This window comes from Chelonia mydas, chromosome 11 (assembly GCF_015237465.2).
Source record: "Chelonia mydas isolate rCheMyd1 chromosome 11, rCheMyd1.pri.v2, whole genome shotgun sequence".
Lineage (NCBI taxonomy): Eukaryota > Metazoa > Chordata > Testudines > Cheloniidae > Chelonia > Chelonia mydas.
In genome coordinates, this window is record NC_051251.2 from 38,832,889 (window position 1) to 38,846,086 (window position 13,198).

At 39.4% G+C, this 13,198-nt stretch overlaps 1 protein-coding gene across 1 annotated transcript in view; it reads left to right on the plus strand.

Annotated features, from left to right (window-relative positions):
• Positions 1–13,198, plus strand: part of MYO3B (myosin IIIB) — a 298,357-nt gene that overhangs the window by 44,042 nt on the left and 241,117 nt on the right. The gene's annotated exons all lie outside the window — the stretch shown is intronic.

Below are 13,198 nucleotides of genomic sequence, written 5' to 3' on the forward strand. Positions count from 1 at the left end.
GAAGTGTCACAGTTGGAACTGCTGGAAGCTGAGCCCTTTTAAAATTCTACCCTTTGGGTGTCTAAATGGAAACTGAGCTCTCTTGATAATCTGATCCCAGCTGTGGATGCTGAGTACTTGAAAAGCTGGCCCCAAACTTGTTTGAAAATCTGTGTTTAAGAAAGCTCCAGTGGCCAAACTCTTCCCTTTTCCTGGTCCTGTGGAAAATCCAGTGCCTGCAGCAAGAATTAGATAGCAGAGATTTTTTTAAAAAGTCTCAGTTAAGTTTCAGGTCAAAATGTTTCATTATACACTAACTTTCTGAACCTAGCTTTGTGTGTTTGTATTGCTTTAGAAGAGGAATGGATATATGTTCATGGGCTAGTGCACAAATGTTATAAAGACCACTTTCATACCCTCACAAACATTTAATTATATGCATCCTTAAAGTCATGGTGGTAGCGCTGGGGTTACATGCAAGCATCTTACCCTAAAACTGATCATGAAAAGAAAGCATAATCTTAAAGCAAATGTTAATCTTTTATTTTGTGATAATGCACACATTCTCCCTCATGAAAATGAATTCTTGGAACTAGCTCATAAATCTCCTGAATAGGGACCTCTGGTGCCTACAGATAGAGATAAATCATACTGAGAAGACACTGAACCATGAAATGATTCTGTTAACATGTCATCTGTCTAGAATATATTTTCAAATCTCCAACAGAAGGGTCTAAATTATGAAGGGAAGGTGGCCTAGCAAAGTTGGTAATTCAGAGTTTGATACTTTTAACCTCTTCCATCTGCTGCCACTGCTTAAGTGTGTCTGTTTTGGCACAATATTGTAAGGTAAAAGATTGTCTAATGTTGACTGTCATTAGAACTAACCATTTTAAAGTGAAATAGACCCATAAATTCTTCAAGCTATGTTATCTTATGAAAAGTATTACAACATATAGATAAAATCTCTTAAGCTAGTAGCATCTTGAAATTTTGAAAAGAAAACTAATGGCTAGGATAAGAACTGTGGCAAAAAAGAGATAAATATCTTGCACTGTAGTTTGGGAATTATGAGTATAAATACCAGTACAGAATGACGTATTTATTTCCAGGCTGTAGATGTATTGTCTTTATGGATCTAACTCTTCATTATGCTGCTGACGGGATTGATAGAGAGAGGGCAGTTCTCTGCATGAATGCTGGCAGTTAAGGGACTGTTTCTGATTCTGCCACAGACTTCCTGTGTGACTTAGAGCTAGATGCTCTCACATCAATGTAAATCAGGAGTAACTCTTTTGAAGGGAATGGAATGCAACTGGTTTAAAACTGGTGTGAGATCAGAATTGGGCTCTTAATTTCTCTAGCTCATAGTTTCTCAATCTATAAAAAGAGCAAAATGATATTTACTTACCTCACAGAGTTAGTTTAAGTAATTAATATTGACAAAGTATTTTGAAAAAAAGAAAAGGAGTACTTGTGGCACCTTAGAGACTAACCAATTTATTTGAGCATAAGCTTTCGTGAGCTACAGCTCACTTCAGCTCACGAAAGCTTATGCTCAAATAAATTGGTTAGTCTCTAAGGTGCCACAAGTACTCCTTTTCTTTTTGCGAATACAGACTAACACGGCTGCTACTCTGAAAAGTATTTTGAGAACCTCCAAAGACAGGTGCTAAAGAAGTGCAAAATTACGACTTATTTTTATTATTATTCGATAGATACAGTATAATGAAAGGACAGAATAAACCTGTGCTTTGTTTTTATAAATAGTGTAGCCATGAGATCATGTGGCTTAGAAGATGCCAAAGTAGTTTTTTGTGTGCTTCACTCTGTGTCCTTGTGTGGGGAAGGAAAGGCCCGTACATTGGAGTGTGATCTCTTTCTTTCCTCACCTGCTGGCTAGTTAAGGACAACTAAAGGGGACACACATCTTTCTTGGATAATATTTCCTCTTTAAAAGCTCTAGCTTTTCTTACTTGCAAATGGATCTACCATGTACTCTGTGACATTCCCAGCCGCCACAATGAAGAGACTCAGGTTATCCTGCTCTTTGTAGTGATTCTGAAATATTGTCCAGCTGACAGTCTGAGTTCTGCACACATGGAAATGGAGGGAATATTGCAAACACGAACTACAGAAGAAAACTCTCTGCTGATAAGTTAAGTAGCGAAAGCCAAAAGAAGGAATCACAGTTATTTAAAATGAAATGTTTGATAGTTATAATAATAAAAGAGGAATGCTTAATATAGTCTTATGCTGAACAATTTGGTGGAAGGTTTGAATCTATCAGAGCCTAAGTTGTCTCATACTTACTGGGTATATGGAAAACAATTCAGTGACATAGTCATTAAATCACATTAAAGGGCCAAATTCTGCTATGGATGCATGTGGACTTGATGCATTGACTTCAATGTGAGCCCTGTGTGCATATTGGAGGGAATAATTTTACCTTTCCCGGTCAAAATGTTATCATGTGCTATGTTTTTGCTGTGGTAAGGTGCAGGCTTGGAATCAGGTGCTAAGTTATGAGAGCGTTGTAAGTACCCAGATAAGTAGAAATATGAGATTTTCTTTGTTCTCTTTGCTTGGCTTATATGAAGAGTAAAGGGACTCAAGAGTAAAGACGCTGGTCAGAGGCAGCAAGGAAGTATGGTCTAGGGCTTAGGGCACTAGCCTGGGACTTGAGAATTTACATTCAATCCCCTGTTCTGCTGCAGACTTCCCCAGGCAAGTCTCTTAGGGCCAGATTTCCAAAGGTATTTAGGTGCCTAAAGATGCAGATAGGCACCTAGTGGGATTCTCAAAAGCACCTAGACACCTAACTTCCAGTGATCTCACTAGAGATCTATCTGTATCTTTAGGCGCCTAAATACCTTGAAAATCTGGTCCTTTCTCTCTCTGCCTCAGTTCTTTTTCAGTAAAATGGGAATTATAGTTCTTTCCTACACTGGGCGGGGGCTAGGGGAGAGTTGCGAGGATAAATACATTAAAGATTATGAGACACTCAGATATTATGCAAAAAGAAAAGGAGTACTTGTGGCACCTTAGAGACTAACAAATTTGTCTCTAAGTCTCTAAGGTGCCACAAGTACTCCTTTTCTTTTTGCGAATACAGGCTAACATGGCTGCTACTCTGAAACCTGTCAGATATTATGGTGATTGGCAGGGCATATAAGTACCTAAGACAGATAGAAGCCATTCTGAGACATTTCTTCTTGTTCTATTGTACATAATGGGGGTGTTTCTATTCTTAGGTTGTTTGTGGTGTTGACTTTTCAGGAAGTGCATCAGCACAGTTGCATTTACAACTAGTGCTATAACTGTGCCATGGTATTCAAGACATTCTCAGTACAAGTGCTGCAAACAGCGTGGTAGTTACTAATTTTATTAACAAATCTTGTATAAGAAACCTTATTATAAACCTAGAAAATTGGTGTCAGGAGAAAGGCTAAACTGCTATTTCAGCTGGAGGTCATCCCCACGGTTTTCAGCCATAGCCCCTCCTTTTCTGTGTAGCTTGAGGGGTCCTTATCAGAACTTTTCTAAAGCTTAAAAATTGCTCGTTTTGGTTCTAGGGTGGACAAAGCTTCAGTTCTTCTTGAACCAAAAGCTTGCTTACCCTTGTGAGAGTCCCGTATAATCTTTTTGATGCTCCCATCATCCACTGAACTGGGGATACAGAATGCTAAGGTCTTCATGGAAAGTGTACTACCAGACACGCATATAATCATTCTGTTTTAAAAATCCAATCTAACAACAGTGTGAAAGTTAAGGAGCTGTCAAGGTTCCTTCCCCACTCTGAACTCTATGGTTCAGATATGGGGACCTGCGTGAAAACCCCCTGAGCTTATTTTTACCAGCTTAGATTAAAACTTCCCCAAGGTACAAACTATTTTACCTTTTGCCCTTGGACTTTATCGCTGCCACCACCAAGCGTCTAACAAATATATAACAGGGAAAGAGCTTGGAAACGTCTTTCCCCCCAAAATCCTCCCCAAACCCTACACCCCCTTTCCTGGGGAAGGCTTGATAAAAATCTTCACCAATTTGCGTAGGTGAACACAGACCCAAACCCTTAGATCTTAAGAACAATGAAAAAGCAATCAGGTTCTTAAAAGAAGAATTTTAATTGAAGAAAAAAAGTAAAAGAATCACCTCTGTAAAATCAGGATGGTAAATACCTTACAGGGTGATCAGATTCAAAACATAGAGAATCCCTCTAGGCAAAACCTTAAGTTACAAAAAGACACAAAAACAGGAATATCCATTCCATTCAGCACAACTTATTTTATCAGCCATTTAAACAAAACAGAATCTAATGCATATCTAGCTAGATTACTTACTAAGTTCTAAGACTCCATTCCTTTTCTGTTCCCGGCAAAAGCATCACACAGACAGAGAGAGCCTTTGTTTCCCCCCTCCCCCCCCCCCCCCCAGCTTTGAAAGTATCTTGTCTCCTCATTGGTCATTTTGGTCAGGTGCCAGCGAGGTTATCCTAGCTTCTTAACCCTTTACAGGTGAAAGGGTTTTTCCTCTGGCCAGGAGGGATTTTAAAGGTGTTTACCCTTCCCTTTATATTTATGACAGGCGCGATATGGGTTTTTTACTTATGAGGGCTGGTGAAATAGGTCTTAGTTCCATGGGAAATGAGTTGTGTCCTCAGGCTCTGGGATTTCAATATTTCGTCACCATTAAAAAGCCCACAGTTTGCAACTATTAGGGGTGTTAAAGTCAGGACTTTGTACTGGCAGAGCTAGGTTGGGAACCGTGCACAGTATCCAATCCCTATGAAAAGTGGTAGTGGCCAAATTCATCATTGGTGTAATCCACTGGCTTAAATGCAGTTGTGCCAGGGATGAATTGAGTCAATAATGTGTTGCTGATTGTAGGGTTTAGTAGTGGCTAAAAAGGCAAAGAGAGAGATGTGTGTGTGCTTCTAAAGCCATATAAATACATCCATTAATTATTGCCCTTTTTGTCCTAAATGGCTACAATCAAAATAGTATTTGTGTTGCAGATTTTAGAATTCATATGATAGCAAAATGAGGGCCTGATTCTCCCCTGCCTTACACCATGAGTAGTCAATTATACATATCCACAGTGGTGGTAAAGTGATATCAAGTCAGAATTTTGCACTCACATTGGGCGGTAGTGTTTTACATCCACTTGGTACTCGCTTTGTACAGGTAAATTGTACAAGATGCAAGACCTTAAGAATGTAAGTTCTTCCCATTCTAGCTTACTTAAAACTCTTTCTTTAAACATTAACACTCTGGTCTATACTATTTGCTATATATAATTTCTTAGGTGAATTACATTTGCAAATATATAACAGTTAGTGCAGGGTGAATTAAGGATTTATTCGATAGATTTTGCCTTTATTTTTCTTCTGTTCACCAATTTTCCACAAATGGATTGTGATTTTAGCAGATGCATTCGTTGTGCACATCTATTTACGGAATAATTTCAGCAGGTAATTCAGGGTCTGTAGCTTGTTCATGAGCAGTTCACTGTCAGTCTTTGATATTCAGAATTTTAGCTGTTTGGATAGGACACGGGCACATGGTACTCTGCTGTTTCTTGAATAGATAAGGGTCATTCTTAGACTACGTTTCTAATATGAATACTTGCAATTGCAAACATAAAAAATTCCTTTATATAAATATTCTGCAATATTTGCTTAAAATGTGCAATTTCAGCAAGCATTCCTGCCAGTAAACCTGTTTGCTAGAGCATTCGTGGAAAGTGAGCACAGACGAGATGTGAGCACAGTCAAATGAATTAGCTGAGAATTGTAAATCAGTAATCATGGAAACATGTTGGCAGTATTTGCCCACCTCTGATACTAGCCATTCTCTTTACAAACAGAGGGAAAGGACCATCTTTTGTATGCTGTGGTGTTCTGTGTTCTGCTCTTTGACTTTGTCAGAATTCTAGCACAGAATAGAGTTGCCTGCCAGATTTGTTTAGTGAATCCATATGTAGCCCATTTCATGCATTATATGCACATAAGCTATTTTAGTCAACCAGTTCCTAAAGTAAATTGTTACTATTCAGAATCCATTCCATAAGTAAGAGCAGACTGCTAAGATACAGTAAGTGCCATTTTGTTTTGCTCCAGTGGAAAATTTCATGCTGACAAGGTCAAGCCCTGCACTCTGAGTGCAGTCAAGTGATGAAAGGCACATCCTACACGAGGAGCGGTGGTGGATGGATGCCCACTAACCATTGTCTATTTCAACACAATTGAGCATTGGAAATGCAGCATTCTGGTTAGATTTATAGGGCTGTGCTTAGCTGTACATATTCTGCTTTGCTAATAATTTCAAATTAAATTTTTTTTTTAGTATGTTATCAGAACTGGTTACCATTTAAGTAAGAATTCCTAAGAAACTACACTAGATAGTGGCATCAATCGTAGTTGTCCTGAGGCAGTTACACTCTAAACAAGAACTTGTCATTAAATACAGTAATTAATAATGTTAAGGAGATTCTCGCTACTGAGCAATGTAAACTAGAGGTTATAATGGAGAAAATGGGGCATGGCTAAGTTTGTGTTTTGCAGGGAAGTACTTGTGAATTTGAAGGCTGGATGGAAAAATCAGTGAGTTATAAATACTTATCAGCCAATTTTCTGCCATTCAGGCAAGAGAACAGCTTCTGCTAGGTTAATAATTTACATGTAATATTGCTTTGCAGTAAGACACTTACTTTTCTGATATTTTTATATGATTGATTAATAGACTTTGTTATGGAAATAGAGTCTTAGGATAAAAATAATTGAGATAATCTAGGGGCCAAATTGCTTGATACAGACCTAGCTAGCCACATTTTCAACATATATATCTACATCATTACCAGAGGTTGCTGAGAGGCTACTGATGCCTTATTAGATAAGGTTTAGATAGATTGCCTGCAGTACTAAACAATTTATTGAGCAAACAAAATAGGCTTCCAATACTGTATAGAAATGAAACATCACAATTATTTGAGATTCTCTGTAGCCTTGGAAACAATATAAGAGCAGTGACATCAGCAACAATTATGTACAATTTTTATCTTTAGTTTATCACCAAGGTAACCAGAGCAGATTTTCCTGCTTGAAATTTTAAGAATGCCTTGGTTCTGTATAAAGCAAGCATGCATGAAGCATACATTTAGAAAGTCTGCTCAAATAGCATTCAGTTTCCCTTTTAAAACGGTTAGTGTTTGAGTCAGGATTTAAATTGTGGTCCATCAGGATTTAAATTGTGTAAACTCATCCTTTTTTTTTTTTTTCCTGTAGCAGCTGCAAGCAAATAAAGCCTTAGCGGTTGTTTTGAATGCTCTAAATACTGGAAGGAAGAAGAACATTGCTTTGCTTTTTCTTTAGCTGATCTTAAACAGTGAATATGCTTTTGATACTTTTTCAATCTTCTGAAAAAAATAATCCCCAAAGAGCTGTAGGGCAGACATTGCCATTTGCACCCCAGCCCCAGGGGAGAACACATGGTGTTTTCATTGCTGCCTTCCCTTTGGGATGTCACCAAGGGTTGGCAGCTTTAAACTGAATAATGGCTTCAGAGGAGACCCACCAGTCAGTGCTGCATGGGGAATACATTGGATCGGTGCATCCCCTAGGTTCCCTGGCCAAAGACCTTTCCTTGATCAACATCACCCACTTTTGAGGCTCGGCTGGCCAGCTGTGGGCCCCAGGCATGTATGGAGTAGAAGATTCTGTGGTTTCTCTGCTTGTCTTCATGGAAAGAGAGAGAGGGTTGGGACAGGAGACACAACACTGAGAAATAAAATATTCAGACCACATGGTTTCTTATCTACCTTTGACTGGATATGACAGGGAAGCATTTTAATAGCAAGAATGAAATAGTCCTTATCCATCATGATCAAATGATGGATTTAAACACCAAGCAGGAAAATGTTCAAGGGGGTTTAACTAGGAGATGCTCTGGAATAAACTCTGAAGGCAAGAGGTTACAGCCATATCACTTTGGCCACTTATTTAGGAGTCATTAAGTGGATTTAGATGCCTAACTTCAGGTAATAAAAAATGCAAATTTTGGCTACCATGTAGGGTTGCCAACTTTCTGATTTCAGAAAACCGAACACCCTTTCCCCCCTCACTCCATCACTGCATCCCCCTCACTCCATCACTTGCTCTCCCCCACCCTTGCTCATTTTCATCGGTCTGGGCAGGGGTGGGGGTGGTGGTATGGGCTCCGGGGCTGGGGATAAGGGGTTTAGGGCATGGGAGAGGGCTCAGGGCTGGGGCAGGGGGTTGGGGTGTTTGTGTGGGGGGTGAGAGCTCCGGCTGAGGGTGTGGGCTCTGGTGTGGGCCAGGGATGAGGGGCTTGGGGTGCAGGAGGGGGCTCAGGGCTTGGGCAGGGGGTTGGGGTGTTGGACTAATAGGACCAGAGAAGATGTAAGTGGGAGAGAAGTAGCAGCTTTTGTTTTTCCTGACAGCCTGACTCTGGTATCATCATTTCTACACTGAAGGACATCATACTCTCTTTTGCACTGTACCTGCAGAAAGGGAAAATATTAAAAATGAAAGTCCAGCATGTTTGACCATATGGTTGTGGCTTTACAGCCACAGACACATGTTGAGGGGGAAGAGGTTATGAGGACTCTGAGAGCTGGAAACATGGGTCAGAGAAAACCCTGTCATACCCTTCGAAAGGTTGTAGCATATGATCATTATCTGTGCCATCCTAGCTCTGTTAACCAGTGGGAAGTGAGATAGGGACATGACCCATTTCTTGCCCTCTTCGGGTGGGTTAGCACCCAAGTCTGCACTTGCCTCCAGCAGCCCTGGTGCCAAGAAATTTCAGGATCAAAAAATTGGTATAGCATATTGGCCTTCCATCGCTATACAAGGCTAGAAGTGGAGATTTTATATTGTGCAACTTAGTTTGGTAGAACTTGCCAGAATGCATCTCCTAGGTTTCTTTCTTTACAAAAAGTTAATAATTTAGAGATTATCATGGATTCCCTCTGATCAGGCCTCTCGCATACTAGAAACAAGTGTAGAGAAGGGATGTGCTGAATTACAAAACGATAGCTTTATTTGGCTAGTTGATGAGCCATGGTGTGTTGCCAGCATGCAAACACATCAGACTTTTACAGGCAACATCTGCTTGAACTGTCTGGGGGAGAAAAAGCCAGAAAACATCCTACAATGGAAACAAAAGCAGAGATCTGACCTGAGGAAAGTGAGTATTAAATTTCCTTTAATGTTTAGCCAATCTGTATATTTAATATTGTCGTGCATCGTGTAATGTGGCGACATGATGTGCTGAGAGGAGATCACATACTCCCATACCTCAATATTACTGGTGAACCTGCAAAGAGAAAAAAGTGTGCTTTTTTCTTCTTCTTACCTGACTCTTTTTTTTTTTTTTAATTCTTTCTGGATTTTACATTAGAAATTACGATCTTGTTGACCCTGGTTGGGTGACTGTTAGCATTTCAGGCCTTCTTTATATGTCATAAACATCAAAAAGGTCACAAGCTCATTTCCCCCTGGCTTTGCAGGACACCTTTAAAGGGAATGTAACTCAGATGTGGAAAATAGGCACCTACCTTGTGCATAGAAATCTAATATAATTTTCTGGTGGTTTTAAGGCAAAAATGCTGCAGTAGTTCAGGATACTGTCTTGTGCGTGGATGTTTGCTATAGTGGAAATCCTTTAAATGGACAGTGTTGATGATACAAAGTTTTGCCACAGACTTTTGCCACAGACTCAGTGGGATAAAGATTGGGCCCCTACATCATTTTCAAAATGCTGCATGGTGTCTGTTTCGGATGAAAACCAGCAAGCCCCTATTATGCTATTGTCAGTCAAGCTGTATGTGACTTCTCTAGGTATTCTTTGTTTTAAAAATTTGAAGTGAATGCACTCTTCATGAGAGCGAGTGATTGACAACCCTGGTGCAAGCAAGGTTGATTGTGGGCAAGCATTGTAGAAACCTTTTCACATAGTTCAGCTATTGAATTTTTCCTGTGACCCTTCTTATCTCAGTCCCCAACCTCTTGTGAATGGAGACAGCCAAACACAGCACACTGCACAGTGCTTTTGTGTTGTATACGGTGAGGTGGCACAGGCCCACCTCCAGAAGCTTTGATTAGCTAGAGGTGGGGGATGGGAGGGTCACCGCCCTCCATTGTTTCTGGAGTGACTGCCCCCTATTGTATCTTATCTAATACATTTTTTAAAATGTAACCCTGTTACTATTCCTTCTGTTAGACTTTGCTTCCCTTCCTTCTATTCCATTTTCTTTCTTTTCTTTCCTCTCAGACATCATGGTGTAATTTTGTGTATGTAACCTCTGTGCCCTACCTCTCCTACCCACTCCTGTGCATTTTGCTTTCACTTGTTGTGTCCTGCTTTTTTTTTTTCCGGACCCAATAATGTTACCTTTGTCCACATTGAATAGTATCTCCCTCTGTAACTAGTCCCATGGACCAGTACTCCATGTGAGTAAGGATGGCAGAATTGGGCCCTTAGATTCTAAATTGTTCAAGGGAGCGAATAGCCTTTGCCTTTAAAGTACCTAGCGTAATAAACAAACAAATAAATAATGGAGCTGGTCAGCATTTTTTTCATAGAACCATTTTTTGACCAAAAATGGCTTATTGACTAAAAGAAAAATTGTCATGGAAAGATTTTGGTTGTCATATGCTGGGGTTTTTTAATGAAAAAATGGAAGCTGAAGACCTGAAAATCCTGGTTTGCTGGGGTAGTGTCAGCAGGGCCCCTACATTTGATGGGGTGGGAGGGAGGAGATTATTCCCTCCTCTTGGAAAGACCTCAACCCTCCTGAGTCTGGGAGAGGTGGTGATGGAACCTCAGCAGACAGCTATTGTGTTCATGGTCCCCGCCATCCCAAGCAGGGGCAAATCACAGCATGGGAGCAGAGTCACATGGTCCCCATGTGGGGTGTGTTTAGGCTTCTGGATTGCCTTAATCTGGCCCTGCTAATATGTGCTCCTCCTCCCCATCAGAAAAATGACTTGTGGCTGCCCAATCAGTATTCCTTCCCTTGACCCTGCTCATTTGCAGCTCTTAGGCTGAATGAACAGAGGCAGATCTGCTCTGCAGGACAGGAAAGTACTGCTATCAGCCACGTGGCCCCCCCCGTCACGGATGGTAAATAGGCTGGAAATCAATGAGAGTTTTGTGGTACACAAAGAACTCCGAATGGGTGTCCTTATGAACCCACTTGCCAGATTTTCACCTATGGATTCTACTAAAGGCATGAATTTCAGATATAAATATACAGTGTAATTGGAATGTTTTAATATTCTAAAAAGAAAAGGAGTACTTGTGGCACCTTAGAGACTAACCAATTTATTTGAGCATAAGATGAAGTGAGCTGTAGCTCACGAAAGCTTATGCTCAAATAAATTGATTAGTCTCTAAGGTGCCACAAGTACTCCTTTTCTTTTTGCGAATACAGACTAACACGGCTGCTACTCTGAAACCTTAATATTCTAACTACAGAATTGCAATGTCTAGACAATACTGTATGTTTTTCAGTCAGGTGCAAAAGTATTACTTCCCATATTTTCTTCTTTGGTAATTGGCACTCTCCACTTTGCAAATTCACAAAGCCATGGTTTTAATCGAAAAGCAAAATAATACATTGCAGTAAAGATTTGAACTGATTATAAATAAAAAAAATCTTTCACAATACTTCCCCAGTTTCAATTCCAGCTGTTAATTTCAGTTGCCCCTTAACTTTCAAAGATGAAACTTTCATGATGAAATGCAATGCAATACCATAACCATAAAGTTATTAGGTTAAATATACATTATGAAGCTTGACCATTGAAAAGCAAAACTGTGTTTATTCTTCTGCATCTGAAGGTTTTTGTGAAATATAATACTTGTTTCTGTCTGAATGAAGCTAGAAACTGAAACGGGAAACTGAAAAGTAAATGACAGAAATAAATGATGCCTTGTCAGGTCTTGCAAAAAGCTAATGAAACCTTTGCAGCTGTCAAACCAGTGGCCTGTGAATTGCGGTGTTCAAGGGAAAAAGTCAAAGATAAACCAGATGTTCCCAAGCAGAACACTTTGCCATACTTCAACAATGTGTATGAACTTGAACTTAAACATTCATATAATTGAGTTTATTTTCTTGAAGGTTATGATCTGACCTTCAAAATAATTTAGTATGCTAAATGCATACTTATTTGCATACATCATTATTGCTTTATAAGTGACTCATGATCTGTTATACACATACCACTTTGAAACACTGGGCTTGATACATGAAAAAGAATCTCTTTTGGCCACCTCCTTATATTCTTCTTGAAATGCTTTTCTTCCAGTGATTTATATAGTGCTTCTTGAAACGTGAAAGATGTTTTCTGTATAATTTTGAAACTGAATTTATCTGTCGATATAGGTTCTTGCTTATTACTATGCCAACTGCCAAAAAATGTTCATGGCTGGAGACTTGCCAACAAATCCTGACAAAAATTTTAGTTTTAAAAATCTGTTTGGTATCTTGTTCACTCGTTTTTCTTTAACAGCTGCAGGAAAAAATTCTCTCCAGCTGTCAGTCAAAACTTCACAAGCCAGCCGGAGTGTCTAATTGTTAATCTGTTTTTTTTTTTTTTTTTTGGCCTCTTCAGTGGTGGTGAAAAAATATAGCCTGAAATCACAAAAAGAAGAGGACCAATGTGGCTTTATGATTCTCACAAAGCTCCCAGAGTATCATTCATTTCTGGGAAGCGAAAAGAAAACAAATGTCCAATTTATATTTTACTGGATCAGGAGAATGAATCATAAAAACCCAGGGAAAAATACTTTGTCTCTCTACAGTCTTTTCAACAATAAATAATCCACAATCTTATCAGTATATTTGTCTATTTAACTTGGATCTCAAAATATACATATTATATTCCATGGGACTTCGCTCTGACTTTAGTAGCATACGCACAACGAAGTGTCAGAGTGAGAGTCCCAGTGGTGGAGGAAATATCTGCTGGCTCTGGAATTGTAATTAAAAGATAGTGAAACATATAGAAACATTTTATTTCCAGTGCTGATACCCTTAACTGATTCTGGTCTGTCAATATCTTTTGGTCTAACTTGAGGACAGCCATTTCTTGTTTAAATTAAGGGAAATCCCACATGATTTGAACTGGCGTATCTTTACTGCTCAGAAGTGACGATGATTTGGAATAATTTAAACTGAATGTTTTTGTTTT